The following is a 12,746-nucleotide window of genomic DNA, read 5'->3' on the forward strand; positions in this document are numbered from 1 at the left end:
GCCAGCGCACCCAGCCTTGTGCTCCTGCTCACCGGCTGGCTGCAGTCACCTCGGCGTCTGGTACCAGGCCTCTGGGGCCCTGTGCAAGGCCCTCTCTGCAGCCACCCACATGGATGCCTCTCGTGCAACCCACTTCTGTCTTGCTGCAGACAATGAGCGGAGCTGACTGGTACATCAGCGGCCTCCGGTTGTCCCCCTGCCTCTGCCTCTGCTTTCCTTGCCACGAGCTCCGAGAGCAGAGGCTGTTCCTCCAGAGCTGTTGCAAGATGCATGAGCTGCTGCTACTGCTGATACAGCCCCTCACATGGTAGATTTGGGGGGGTTTGAGATGCTATATTTTCCAGTGTGCAACAGCTCTCTCCTGTATGCATGTAACTAGCCACCTTCCTTCCTGAGCCTTTGACACCCACTAGTCCTGTGCCTTGTGGGTTAGGGAAGGGTGGAGGAGCTGGGATGATTAGGTGGAGAGGGGGAGCACTCACAGTCTCAAGTGCCAGAAGAGTCATTCTGCAGAGGAGAAAGAGCCCTAGTTCTCGGCACGCACAGGCCTTAAACTGCAACAGGAGCTTGGATGCTAGGGAGAACTTTCTAATGACGAGGCGCTGGACCAGATGGCTGCGAGCAGTGGTTGGAACCGCGGCACTGCAGCTGCTGCGTGCAGGTGAGATGAGCCCTTGGCTGTGATGGGATGGCCCTGCCTGGACTAGGTGTGATCTCCACTAGGTCCCTTCCAGCAGCAACTCAATGCCTGGAGCATCCTCAGACTGTTGCAGTAGGAGAAACCCCATTAGTGGGCTTTGCCCTCTGCCTGGGAATGCAGCTCTGACCCTCCTCCCGTGCTTCCCCCCCTCGCCCGTCCAGGACCCGCAGGACCCGGCATTTGGTTCGGAAGCTCAGAGCAATAGTCTGGAGTAGGTAGAGAGTGGGGCTGCCTGAAACCAATGCAGCCCTGCACAGGGCCGGAGGACCAATCAGCGTGGCGGAGGTGGAGCCTGAGCTCCAGCGGATAATTACTAAGTGCATTTCCAGCACAATTGGTCTGGACTGCTGAAAGCTCTGGTCGCAGAGAGAGGAACGCTGTCATTGTAACTCCAGAGCGCGTCCATCCTAGCAGCATTCCCCGCCACAGCTCTGTTCTTCTGCTCAGCAGCACGAGAAAGGTACTGCCCCATCCCTTGTTGCTTTGCTTGCGTGTGAATGTGTGTGGCTGGGAAGTTGATTGGGAAAGGAGAGCAGCGTGGGGTGGGGTGGGGGCTGCAGGGGGTTGTAAACTTCCCGGGACCAGGGGGGTGTCTGCATTGCTGCCGTGCATGGTACCCCAGCCTGCGTCGCCTTCCCCAGTGCCACGCTGCCCATTGCTTGCAGGTGCTGGATGTGCCTGTGTGCTCAGGGAGTGCTCTGGAGCCAGCCCCTGGGCCATGAAGGCTCCAGCGCCAGTGAGCACATAGGACACAGCTGCCCTCACACCTGCGGGCAGGTGGGAGAGGGGGACAGCTGCCTGCTGCTCTGGGCTAGCTTGCGAACCGTTCCTCTGTGGTCCTTTCTCCTTCCTGTCATCAGTAGGGATGGAGGGTGGTAAAGGCCTCGCAATTGGGGCTTCTCCTGCTTTGGTTCCTTGGGCTGGATCCCGGGTTAAATATGGAGGGGCTTTTCCTAGTAGGACTCCCCAGGTCTCGCAGACCCCAGGGAGTGGAGCTCTGCAGTTGCAGCGTGGGCATGCTGGTGCTTGCACCTGCCTGGGAATAACCGTCTCTTCATTGCAGCAAGTTTGGAAAACTTTCCCAGCTGGTGCCCACGACAGCCGGCGCCGGCACGTTTCTAGCAGTGCAGCTGCTGAGGGCGGCACAAGAGCCGCCTTCCCTTGGCCAGCCTCGCTGCAGCGGCGCCGGCTCAGAAGCCAGCGTGGGAGAGCAGCCCCGCGGCTCTGCAGCCTGCGTTGCCCCTGTGGAAGCGCCCCACGTTCCTCCGGCTCAGCGAGGCTGGCTGCACATGTTGCACATCACGGGTCTCTCGGTGACCATGCCTGAAACAAAGGCAGGATGAGCCGAACTGGCTCGGGCAGGATAAGGGTGATGTTTAATATCGGACTGTGCTGAGAGATGGGAATTGCTGGCAATCTGTATCCACTGATGGATACAGCACCTGCGCAGTGAGCTGCCTGACCCAGCATGTAAACAAGCTCTCAGCTGCACCCTAAGGACAGCTGCATGCTGTTTGCACTTTCTTCTGCTGTGGGAGGGCCCATGGGGCAGGAAGGTGGCCAGTGGAGCTTGGAGGTGCTCGACAGATCCAGGAGCGTGCTGCTGGCCTCAGCAATGGTGTAGCTGCCGGTTGCAGAAGCACGTGCTGGCTCTCTGCAAACAGCGCAGCCGGTCCGGACATGGGATTCCCAGCAGGAGCACGGCTGCGCAGGAAAGGTGAGCCCGGCAGGAGTGACGGTAGGCACTGCTCGCAGGGCTCGGTGTCCCCCCAGGACCCATTCTCAAGGGCCTGAAATCAGTGGCTAGACAGGGGACAGCACAGTGAGGTTTCTGCCAGGCAGGGGGGCTCCTGGGTGAGGGGGCTTTGCTTTCACCTGGGAGCTGGCCAGCCTGACCGTGGCCCGGGTGCCGGATCAGGGACCGGGGAGGCTGGTGCTTCAATGCAGGATTTGAGGATCACTGTTTTGAAAAAGGCTCCCAGACGGTGACTCATCTGCTGTAGGAAGGGCCTGGGGGAGGGGGAGAGGCGCTTTGGAGAGGAAAAGCGGGGATCTCTTCCCCTTCCCGCACGTCTTGCCAGAAATAGGTGAAACCCAGAAATTGCTGGTAAAAATAACCGGAGCAAAGAGGGACCCAGCACAGCACTCGCCGGTGGCAACCCCACCGGGGCACCTGCCGAGGCTGTCTGCAGTGCCCAGGCAGCACTGCTTCCTTGAGACGAGCCCCTGCGCTCCTGGCCAGAGCGGCAGGGTGTTAGCTACACCACACCCGTGTTGCTTTTACGCCCTCCCCAGACCTCGAGTCCAGTCTGCGGCCCCCTGCCCTTCCTGCCCTCGCTCTTGCGCAGGCTGCAGCCAGGCGCCACCGCCGCAGCGCCTGTCCCAGCCCGCTGCACGGTCGCACGCTCTGCAACTCTTCCCGCCTGAAGGAGCAGAGCTCTCCTGGTCACTCTCCGTGTCACCGCGGTGCTTTGCTGATCAGCCGGTCTGAAAAGGGTACTGCTGTCCGCACACCGCAGGGTCTTAGGAACAGTCCCCAGGACAGGGTTTAATTGGCAAGTCCCAGTGAGCGGCCACGTGGGCCCAAGCAGTTGCATTCAGCCCGGCTTCTCCGGCTGGCGGGTTTTATGGCATCGTGTAGTGCTACGTAATTCCCAGCTTTGCACGCTCTCCCCGGAGACTTACCTGGCAAGATTAGCAGGCCATCCCGCTGTGACTTTGTCCTCCTTCCTGGCAGGACTTTGGCTGCTAAAAGACAAAACATCCCCCGCCCCCAGACCTCAGCGGTGGCAGGTAGTTGACAGCAGACCCCGTTTCTCAAGGCTTGTCCTTATGTAACCAGCCGTCTGTGCTGAGCAGCCTGCAGCCTCTCGCGGCTCCTGTTTATTCCTGGGCTCCTGTTCCCAGGCGCGCTCGGGGCCCGGGGGTGGACGAGCTGGTCCCATGTGCCCCAGAGGTCCTGTGGTGCTGGACTCGGCAGTGCCAGCATTTGTAGGGGGTCACTGGGAGTCAGGACACTGGGGCAATAGGCCTGCCTGGGCCCCGTCACTTCTGCGAGGTCCTGTCAAGACTCCTAACCCTGTGGGTTTGGGCCTCGAAATAAAGCTGTGGCTTGCTGTGCAGACATGGTTGTGAGTGCTTGGCTCCTGTGAGCACTGGGTCCCTGTTATTCAAGTGTCTAGGTGCTGGTGCTGGGAAAGCAGAGCCAAGTGTGAAGGTTTGGCCCCAAAGTCCTCATGCCTCAGTTTCCCCCTGTGGATGGCAGATGCAGTGTTGCGTGGGCTGTCTGCTGGGGGCGCTGTACAGGCAGGACGCAGCAATGGCCAAGTGCGTCGGGAGCTTTGCTGGAAGCGCTGTCCGGGTGCTGGGGGTTACTGCGTGCAGAGACTCTCCCGGCAGGGCTGCAGCTTTGCAGACCCCAAGGTGATGTTGTCTCACTGAGGACATGGATCTTCTCCCACCTCTGGATGTTTCTGGCCTTCCCTCTTTCTTTTTCCTTCTCCACTAAGTCAAGTGTAACAGGGCAGGCCAGGCTGGTCTGTCCCCTGACGTGGGACTTATCGGGGGAGCGTGGCTGCAGCTCTGCGTACGCTCTGGTCCAGGGCCACCCTGCAGCTTTGTTTTCTTTCTTTACATTTTTGCGCGACGTTTCAGAGCCCCTAGCAGGGCCGAGAGAGCCTAGCCGCCCTGCTTCTGCGTGTCTGGTCCACTGCTGTACAGTACGAGCACTTCCAGTTTGCAGAGAGAGACAACTTTGAGCCATCTCAGAGCAGCGTTTCCAGACTTCGTGCGGTAGCAGACGGGAACAGACAGGCCCGCAGCTCAGAGAAGAGCTGTTACAGGGTGGGTAGCACCGCAGAGGGCCCTCCTAGGAGCAAGCGCTTGTCCAAAGCCCTGCCAGCCCTCTTGCTAGCTCACCAGGCACCTTTCTGTAATGTGCTTGTGCTTCGTGAGCACCGGTTGGGAAAGCCTTTCGGCCAGTGCTTACCTTCAAGCATGCGCCTAAGGAAATTAGATGCAAGGACAAGAGGTCTCTGTATAATTGCTTTCCTGGACAACAGGGGGGAAGTGGGTTTCTCCAGGTCTGTGTGGTGTGCACAGCCTGGCCCCAGCACTGCCCCGCTGTCTGAGGCAAGGGGATGGGGCGTGCTTCACGGGTGGGACCGGGCTGTTCCCGTGGTGCAAGGCTCGTGGCGTACCAGGGAGCCTGCAGGACTGCAGGCATCTTGCTGCTCCGCGGCAGAGAGCACGTCTCAGCCTCTTCCAGGCTGGAGCAGAGCTGTCTTGGCAAGGTGTTAACTCGGCTACCAGGCAGGGCGGCACAGCAGACCCCCCCGGCTGCATCAGAGCGATACCCCTGGGTGCAGACCTAGTCTGCATCCCGGGGTGCATTACCCGGAGAGGCAAAGCACTTTGCCCTGCTTTCGCCCTTTCCCTTCTGCCGGTGCCTGCTCCGTCCCATCCCTTCCAGTCACCTTGTAGCAGGAGCACCCCGTGGTGTCTGTTGTCACAGCCCTGCTGCTGGTTCTGCTGACAGGGAGATTTCTCTCCGGGTGGGAGACGTGCTTGCTTCCACCTGCCACCGGGCTCTGTCCTCCCGTGTCGCCGAGGCTGGACTGGGCTGGGGAGCTGTCTCCCTTCCAGAAGATGTGCCGTTTACTTACACATTTATTAATTAGCAAGAAATAAAGTTGCTGAGAGCGATCAAATTTGGAGAAAGACCTTGAGTTCGGAAGCGCTCCCAGAGGAGAGCTCCCTAATCGCTCCCTGATTGTCTCCGAGTTTAATTTGTTGTTGTTTTTACTGTAATGCTCTCATTTTTCCAGACAGTTTGCTGCGTCCCATTAGCTAGTGATGGCTGGAGATGAAGTTTCTCGATATTAAAACTTGCCTGTTGTGTGGCATTAAGATCTTCCCGAGGCCTAACGGCCTGGCAGCCGCAGCCTGCTCAGGCTGTTGTGCTGGCCACGCTGCGCGCCTGCGAATTTGCAGGTGTGGTGCAGTGCTCGCCCATGCAGCAGCCAAGGGCAGCGTGTCCTGGGCTCTGGTCCCACCCTGTGACCTGCCCGGGGGTCTGCTCGTGCCCTGCAGTGCAGGGGCAGGGACCGAGCTGCTCACTGTATTGGCAAGGTGGGTCCAAGGGTTTATGGTGCAGTGCTGACCTTGCAGCTAAGGACGTAGGCTGGAGGGGCGCAGTGGGGACCTGAGCAGCTGTCTCTGGAGACAGTAACTGCTGACTCCTGCTACGTGACAGATGCATTCGTGCTGACCCCGTCAGGGGGTGGAGCTGTGGGGGCATCTCCTTGGGGGTGCAGGCTGGCACAGCTCCTCTGCAGTGACAGCATTTTCACAGCAGCTCAGGGGCCGGTCCTCTGTGTTTGTGCCAGATCCATGGTGCCAGAAGCCCCCAGACCTTTCCGAGGGCCTGGGTGACGATCCCAGCCCGTCTCTGCCACGCGCGTGTGCTCGATTGCTGGCTCCTAGCGGGCTGCATGGAGCCTCTGACACATTGGAAAACACACTCAAAAGGGCCAGACGTGTGCAGGCCCCTGCATGCTTTAGAAAATGTCACCTCTGTCACCCTTTATTGCAGCATCACCTGGAGGCCTTGGGCCCGGGGTGCTGGTGTCACCTCTCATGCACAGCAGGAGGGCAGCTCTGCTCAGAGAGCTTGCCTGCAGCAGGCGGGTAGTGATGCCCGAGAGAGCCCCAGAAATGTCACGGGTCACGGCTCAGGTGTCCTGGCTCAGCTGGGTGCACAGAGCCCGCTGGCGTACTGCAGTGTCCCACGTGCTGGCAGGACCCTGCTGCTTGCACTGATGTCATTAATGAGGTCAGCAAGTGACATTGTTACCCTTGATTTGCCCCCCACGCAGTTGGGAGACGCCGGGGCTCAGTCTTCTGGTATTTCCACCAGTGGCGATAGCCTCGGCTTTCCTGTCCATTCCCATTCAGGGAAGCCTTTAGCTTGACCCACTTTTAATGGTGCTGAATGGCTGTCACGGGGCCCCAGAGGACAAGGTACCCAGAGGGTGCTGGGGGGAGGATATATATTATTCCATCTTTCCCGATGCCATCCTGGGGTCTCCAGCGCCACAGATAGCGTGCCCCTTGCTCGTATGCCTCCCGTGTTAATACTGGAGGAGCTGCGCGGCAGGCCCAGGGGCAGAAGATGCAGGCAGCTGATGGGGTACAAGGGGAGCCGAGCCCACCGGATTGTGCAACGCGCTCTCTCGATCTGGGCCTCGCAATCAAAGCCATGCAATGGCTGCAGGATACATGTACCATACACGATGTGGAAGCCCTGAGGCAGCCCTCGCAGCAAACACACGAGGCGGCTGTGGCAGGCAGGTGCCGAGAGCGGCCTCTCTCAGATGGAGAGGATGTGCCGCGTGGCTCCAGCTTTCTTATGCTTTCAAGTCTGCCGGGAGAGGACAAGCTGACAGGGAAATCAGAAGGCAAATGGTGTTTATTATCCTCCCTCCCGTACATGACAAAGTGCGGAGCGAGCTTGCCTCCAAAGCACCGGCACTTCAAAGGGCTCGTTTTAATCCATTCCACCAGCGAGCGATAGGAGAGCGGGGCTAGAAATTCACACAGGAGGCTTCAAAAGGGGCTTTCAAGAGCCTCGTTTGGAGAGAGAGGGTGAAGGACAAAGTTAAAAAGCATTATTCCGAGGCAGAGATGGATTTGCCCTGACGCGCTAAAGGGGAAATGGGGCGTCCAGGCCGGTTCCACCTGCGGCATCCAGATGAAAGAGCTGTCAAATGCACAACCCATCTGGCCTCGCTACATGCGCAGAACAAACCCAGAGGGGCCCAGTGGGAGATACCCGGCATCCGATTTTCCTTGGTGAATAATAATAACGATAATGATAATAATAAATCCACATTTATATTTTTGGGTTTTATTATAATCCCCAAAGCCACAACAAGCAAGTGACCGATATGAACCTTGCAAAGAAGAACATTAACAATCCCAGCACATACACACGACATTGCTCCTTGCTAGTGAGGAAGCTGCTAACCAAGGTGCAAACACAACCCCGAAGAAGCGCCACCACCCCCAGCCCCGGCCCTCACAGCCGTGAAATGCTGTGGTACAAGGAAAAGGAGAAGCCCAGTCCAGGGGTCTTTGACACCCGGGGCAGCCTGTCAGACAGCCCCACTATAGAGCAGGACCTGACACCCGCTGCTTTGAAAGCTGTGCATCCATCAGCTGATGCCAAGCCTGCGGCAAAGGGTGCAACAAACTCCCCTTCCTTTGATGCACAGCACGCACATGGAAACAGGCGGCGTGTTGCCGAGGAAAGCTACGGGGGGCTTTTTGAAGCAGCTCAGTGTGCCAAGTCATATGTCCTGCTGCAGGCCACACGGCCACCCAGCCAGGTCCTGGCACTGGGGTTTGGAGGTCAGAAGGGGGTCGTAGCTGGGATGGGCAGGCACGTGTCTCCTGTTAGCCTGCAAGGCTTTCTGAGCACGGAGTGAGCTTTCTGCATGCCTTTGTGCTCCCTGAAAGCCAGAAGGGGACAGGAGCAGCTAGGAGAGGTGGAGGGGTCGTGGGGCACTGCTTGTAACCGAGGGAAAATGAGAAGGGACGGGTTAGGTGCGTGTGAAGCTTGGAGCGGTTTATCACCCAGCAAGCACCAGAGCCCAGCAGCCGAAGTGTCCAGCAGCAAGCCAGGCTGCTTCCAGGATCCAGCTGCCCCTGCTCCACAGCTGCAGGGAACAGCAGCTGCCCTGGGCCTGGGCACCTGTGCAGTCCAGGTAAATGCACTGCCGCTCTTTGATCCCGGTGGATTGTAGGCTCCCGGCTGCCTGCGGCAGGCAGTTCCACAGGTTTTCGTGCGGGGTGAGCAAAGAACGTGCTTTTGTACTTCTGCCTTTGCCACGTCTGCGGGGCACATGGCACCCACTCCTCCTTGTAGTGCAGAACAGGGAGAACAGACGTCCCTGATGGACCTTCTCTAGTCAGGTCATTAGTGGGAGTACCTTTAATGCACCACGTGTCGTCTGCCTGCTTTGTCAGATGAAGAGCTCCGAGCGTGTGGTTTCTCTTGCTAGGGGAGTTTCTGCAGCCTAGTCGCTCCTGCTGCCTTTTGGTGACCCCTCGCCTCCCCCATCTCTGCCGTATTCCCTCTGGGACCTACGCAGATGAGACTCTGCAGTTGGGCTCTGCCTTGCCATGCTCTCATACGTCCCCTGTTAGCCTCCATCTCGCACCTAGGAGCATCTTCACATCTTACTTGATTTTTTTTTTTTCTTACTGCCAACTGAGTTCACACACACGCTCACAGAAGTTTAGGGCTAGAAGGGACCTCGTGAGATCATCGGGTCTAGTTTCCCACAGATGTTTTACTTACCTAGTGTGCCATTGAAAACAACTGTGCTGGGCTATTTGGCTGGACGTGGTGAAGTCTCTTCCCTGAACACACTTCTACCCGTCCTGCTAAGCAGCTTTACTGCAGTATGACTAACGCCATTCTCACACTTAGCTAGCACCTCGGGAAAAGATTTGGATCCAGGCTTGGATGCTGCAAAAGCATCCCTAAGAGGGCTCAGGGATTTTCTGATCCAGCAGAACAGGTGTGGGCTTCAGCTGTCTTGAGCAACAAATTCCACTGAAACTAATCTATCCCTTTGGGCTCAATCTGATGATGCTCCTCCAGGTTTCACCATCTCACGCTGAAAAACCGATTGCAAACCTAGTGTAGGTCCTAGGAACTGTACATCTGACTGTGGATTTCAAAGATCAAGCAACTAGACAACTTTATGACAACGTTATTTCCTGCCACTGGAGAGGCTGCATGATACTACTAATTATAATAAGAAAAATTAATCATTCTAATTATCAAATGCGGGTGGCTGTAGTTCACAGGGAATCTGACAGGGAATTTAAGTCATGTTGACTGCAGGGACCTGTTATTTCTCTCTTTTTAATCTTCTGCTATTTTTATTGCAATTTCAACTCACTGTGCTGACATAAAAACCTTGAACAGTGGAGGAAGCCCTGATCTGGGGGCCCAATTTGCTACTGATTTATGGTACCGACTGGCTCTTGGATTCTTTCTCAAACTGTCCGCGATTGCAGTGGAAATCTCCTGGACCCGGCTCTGACAAGCGACCCAAGAGCGGACGGACACAATGCAGCCTTGCACTGCTCCAGACCAACCCGTGTCATCAGGCTTGCAAAGGGAGCTGATTTCTGAGTGCCATCTCTGAGCATCTTAACTTTGCACATGTACAGAGATCTCCAGCACTCTGACTTCTCCCCTCCTGTCCCGGAAGATGAGTCATTTCAATTAACTATACAGCCTTGGAAATGACTAGGCTACTTTAGCGCTCTTCCACATGATGCACTTTCAGATTGATTCCCATCCTTCTCTTGCTGTGTGCCCTAAGGGGATTTGGGTGTTTCTAGGCTGCCTGGAATCACCTCTGCCAACTCGTGGGGGTCACTACACTACACCTTGAAACCTGTCAGCGTTTCTCTTGTGGCTGGAAGGCTGGCTCATTGACCCCAGGTTGAAAATTGGAGCAGATTCCCTGTGGTGTTAAATGTCCGGCCTCATCCTGAGCCTAATGAAAAGCATGCTAATGAATGTTCTTGAGAGCACCCTTTCCAAAGCTGCCGAAGGACCCTGCAGCACTCATCCTGGAGCTGGCAAAACCCTGGGCATCTGACAGCTCCGAGTTGAAGTTGTTCTGGCTGAAGAGCTCATATGTTGTATTTCTGTAGCACCTTTCACCCAAACAGCTCAAGCGCTATAATGAGTGCTAATTAAGTAGCCCTCACAACCTGTCTACCGGGAGCTGGTGAGGAGGGCGATGTTATTCCAGCTGGGGAGACTGAAATATGTGAAGACAAGTGGCTTGCTAACCTGTAAGCAAAACCATGCCAGAACTGAAATCGAACCCACGGGGCCTGGCTCCCGAAGGCCTCCCTGCTTGCCAGGGAATGAACAATCAGCAAGTAAAATTAGAACAAGCAGCAAGGGAAAGGGCTTCAGGGAGGGAGCGTCAGAGAGGAGCATCTCATGCTTTGTTTGCGGGAAATCGCCTTGCAGCCTGCTCCTGTGGATGAGACTCATGCCCTGATGACACGCTGACGGGGAGACGCTTAACTGAATCTGCTCACCCTGCTTCTAGAGGATGCCAAGTCTGTGCATACAGTGAAATGGAAAGAGCATAGGTGGAGCTGCAATGAGCTAGCCAGGGGATCCAGGTGCACCGCTCGAGATCCTGTGCCTGAATCATCTACTAGCTCAGAGGTGGGCAAAATGCGGCCCGCGGGCCAGATGTGGCCCACCAGCCCATTCTATCCAGCCTGCGGGGCCCCTAAAAAATTTAGAAAATTAATATTTGTCTGCCCTGGGCTGCCTGTTATGCGGCCCTCGATGGCTGGCCAAAACTCAGTAAGCAGCCGTCCACCCGAAATAATTGCCCGTCCCTGTATTAGCGTATGGCGAGCTCGGCTTCAGCTACTAAGGATAGCAGAGGATGCGCTGCTTATTGCAGGCTGGGAACGTCGCTTGCCTGAGATGAAGTTCCTACCTGGGGGAGAGTCTAGGGCCCCACAAATTCCCGCACTACTGCCTTGCAACAGATAAGACACAGTGGGAAAAGGGGCATGGCACTGAGGTCTTAGAGATGGGTCCCTGAGGCACAGGGAGCCTACGCGACCTTGACTGTAAGACCTTGTGGGCTGGGCTTTGCGTTTGTTGTATGCTGGTACGGTGCCTAGCATGCTGCAGTCCTCCAGCAATACATCCCAAGGATAAGCCAGTGCGGAGGGCGCAGTGGTTTTGGTCCAGGGTGGGATCCAGCTCTTGTCTGCACAGGGGCTGAACGGACTCCGAATCGCCCCCCACTTGCCTGCCTGGCTTCGAGCGAACTCGGCTCCCACAGACAATGACTTCCTCCAGACTTTGACTCACCGCATGCAAAAAAAAAAAAAGAAGCCACTGCAAAACTGAGCTCTGCCTCCTACCTCCGCAGCAGGGGGCTTTGATCTGTACAGCTAAGGAGGGCGCTGATTGCCCAGGAGGCGCCAGGAGCGGAGTGAAATAAAATAGTTCACGGCAAAGCAGCTCTGATGCAAATAAGCCTCAGCCGCCCCCACTGCTCTCCGCAGATGCAGGTGATGATGCGGTGCTCTTAACATTTTAAGCACCAGACCCTTCCCCTCCCCAGAGCAAAGTGCGATGAATCCAGAACCCTCCCACTAGAAGATGTCTAGTAAGGGGCAAACAAATGGGTAATTTGTGCCTTTCAGGATCTATGAACCACGATCACTGGGATGTAACGTGGACTCTGCCTGCTGTGAAAAGCCAGGTAGCACTGGCGCTGGAGAGGAAAGCCTGCCCTGATCTCGCCTTCCCTGCTTGCACGCCAGCCTTCCCCACATCTTGTCTCCCGTCACTGGATGTGGGAGTTTTACAAGCAAACGTCAAAATAATCTGGCCTCATCGCTCAGGCTTATGTGTGCCCAAGTGACGAGGTCCGGAAGAGGGTTTGTCCAGGAGAGCGGCCAGGCTCCCAGGGTGGCTGTCGTCAGGGCGCTGACGCAACCTCCCAAACCCCAAGTCGCGCCGGTTCCCGAAGGCTTCCTCCCCTCTGCTCACGGCCACCTTGCGCAGCTCTGCCTCGTGGCTTCCTGAGCTGAAGCTGATTGGGGATGACAAGCCCTGATTATGCAAAGTACAAGAGGCTCCAAGTTGCGCATTAATGATAGGCAAAGATTTCGGCCTGACTCACGTCCTACCGCTTTGTGCGTAATTAGGGACCGGCGGGAAAAAAAAAGAGGCCCTGCTAGCCCCAAAATAAAGGCTGCCTCCTGGCTGTAATTGCAGCAGCCCTCCTCTCCTGCCCTCCTGCTCCAGCCCCCGTGCAGACACGCGGGATTTGCAGGCAGGTCCACTGCACAGATGTTCTTGGCAGCGGGCGAGCACCCACTGGGTGTCGGGTGCCAGCTGCCTGGGGCGGAGGGAGCAGGGCCGGCCCTGGCGTGGCAGGAGTGCCCGACGGCGGGAGGAGCAGGCTACAGC

At 56.9% G+C, this 12,746-nt stretch overlaps 1 protein-coding gene across 3 annotated transcripts in view; it reads left to right on the forward strand.

Moving 5' to 3' along the window:
- Positions 1-1,020: 1,020 nt before the first annotated feature.
- Positions 1,021-12,746, forward strand: part of ZMAT4 (zinc finger matrin-type 4) — a 108,932-nt gene continuing 97,206 nt past the window's right edge. For 2 of the 3 annotated variants that reach the window (XM_019495549.2, XM_059730640.1), the window contains exon 1: positions 1,022-1,160. The gene's annotated coding sequence lies outside the window, so the exon portion shown is untranslated. Of the gene's footprint in view, positions 1,161-12,746 lie in introns of all 3 variants that reach the window. The other variant, XM_019495550.2, reaches the window with a different exon arrangement.

Source organism: Alligator mississippiensis, chromosome 7, assembly GCF_030867095.1.
Source record: "Alligator mississippiensis isolate rAllMis1 chromosome 7, rAllMis1, whole genome shotgun sequence".
Classification (NCBI taxonomy): domain Eukaryota; kingdom Metazoa; phylum Chordata; order Crocodylia; family Alligatoridae; genus Alligator; species Alligator mississippiensis.